The sequence below is a fragment of the Boleophthalmus pectinirostris genome, unplaced genomic scaffold (assembly GCF_026225935.1).
Source record: "Boleophthalmus pectinirostris isolate CB_2022bp ecotype Guang Dong unplaced genomic scaffold, ASM2622593v1 HiC_scaffold_1, whole genome shotgun sequence".
Taxonomy (NCBI): domain Eukaryota; kingdom Metazoa; phylum Chordata; class Actinopteri; order Gobiiformes; family Gobiidae; genus Boleophthalmus; species Boleophthalmus pectinirostris.
This window is the reverse complement of record NW_026570970.1, coordinates 31595743-31597537: the sequence shown is the minus strand read 5'-3', so window position 1 is coordinate 31597537 and position 1795 is coordinate 31595743. Positions and strand designations below refer to the sequence as shown.

General features: G+C 51.6%; 1 long non-coding RNA gene across 1 annotated transcript; it reads left to right on the top strand.

Annotated features, from left to right (window-relative positions):
• Positions 1-651: 651 nt before the first annotated feature.
• On the top strand, positions 652-915 carry LOC129408352 (uncharacterized). Its single transcript, XR_008631898.1, has 2 exons — positions 652-686; positions 840-915. It is a non-coding gene; the product is annotated as an uncharacterized LOC129408352 (long non-coding RNA).
• The last annotated feature ends 880 nt before the right edge of the window (positions 916-1795 follow it).

Genomic DNA, 1795 nt, shown 5'->3' with positions numbered 1-1795 from the left:
GTGACAGGTGTGTGACAGGTGTGTGTGACAGGTGTTTGACAGGTGTGTGTGACAGATGTGTGTCAGGTGCGTGACTGTGTGTGTGTGTGACAGGTGTGTGTTGTTGTGTGAGTGTGTGTGACAGGTGTGTGAAGGTGTGTGACAGGTGTGTGTGACAGGTGTGTTGACAGGTGTGTGTCAGGTGTGTGACAGGTGTGTGACAGGTGTGTGGACAGTGTGACAGTGAAGTGTGAGTGGCAGGTGTGTGACAGTGTGTGACAGTGTGACAGGTGTGTGTGACAGGTGTGTGGCACAGGTGTGTGACAGGTGTGTGTGACAGTGTGTGTGACAGGTGTGTGTGAGTGTGTGACAGGTGGTGTGTGTGACAGGGTGTGTGTGACAGGTGTGTGTGACAGGTGTGTGACAGTGTGTGTGACAGGTGTGACAGTGTTGTGTGTGTGACAGGTGTGTGACAGGTGTGTGGCAGGTGTGTGACAGTGTGTGTGACAGTGTGTGACAGTGTGTGACAGTGTGTGACAGGTGTGACAGTGTGTGGCAGGTGTGTGACAGGTGTGTGACAGGTGTGTGACAGGTGTGACAGGTGTGTGTGACAGTGTGTGTGGACAGGTGTGTGACAGGTGTGTGACAGGTGTGTGCAGGTGTGTGACAGGTGTGTGTGACAGGTGTGTGTGACAGGTGTGTGACAGGTGATGTGTGACAGGTGTGTGTGTGACAGTGTGTGTGTGTGACAGGTGTGTGACAGGTGTGTGGCAGGTGTGTGACAGGTGTATGTGACAGGGTGTGACAGGTGTGACAGGTGTGCAGGTGTGTGACAGTGTGTGTGGCAGTGTGTGTGACAGGTGTGTGACAGGTGAGTGACAGGTGTGTGACAGGTGTGTGACAGGTGTGTGACAGGTGCAGTAAACACAGAGTCAGTCAGAACAAAAGAATGAGGTGAAGTGTTTGTGTTTCAGACTCGTGTCTCGTTTCTCTGGACACAAACTCAGCTCACAGACGTCTGCTTCTGTCTGACGACCATCACACTGTGACTCGAGTGAAGGAGTGGCAGGAGTATCCAGATCATGACGACAGGTTCACAGACTACCCTCAGGTCCTGAGCTGCACTGACCTGAGGGGGCGCTGTTACTGGCAGGTGGACTGGAGCGGGGAGGTTGATGTATCAGTGAGTTACAGAAAGATCAGACGAAGAGGACGAGGAGGAGAGAGTGTGAGTTTGGACACAATGATCACTCCTGGAGTCTGGGGATCTATGATGGAGAATACTATGTCCATCACAACAGCATCACAACACGACTCCACCGCTCCTGTCACTCAGAGGGAGGGGGCGTGTCCTCTGGTGAAGGGGGCGTGTCCTCTGGTAAAAGGGGCGTGTCCTCAGGCAGAGTGGGCGTGTTCCTGGACTCTGAGGCTGGATCTCTGTCCTTCTATCACGTCTCCTCTGATGGAGAACTGTTCCACATCTGGACTTTCTCCTCGTCCTTCTCTGAGCCTCTGTTTCCAGGGTTTGGACTGAATCAAGAAGGTTCCTCTGTGACTCTGGTGAAATAGACGAGACAAAACAGGAAAGAACCAGAACTAAACCAGGACTAGACCAGGACTAAATCAGGACTTGACCAGAACTAAACCAGGACTAGACCAGAACTAAACAAGGACTTGTCCAGGACTAAATGAGAACTAAACCAGGACTTGACCAGAACTCAACCAGGACTTGACCAGGACTAAACCAGAAACTGGACTTGTCCCACGATGACGACACAACAATGAGAACAAAAGATCAAGAGAAAAAAGAACAAAA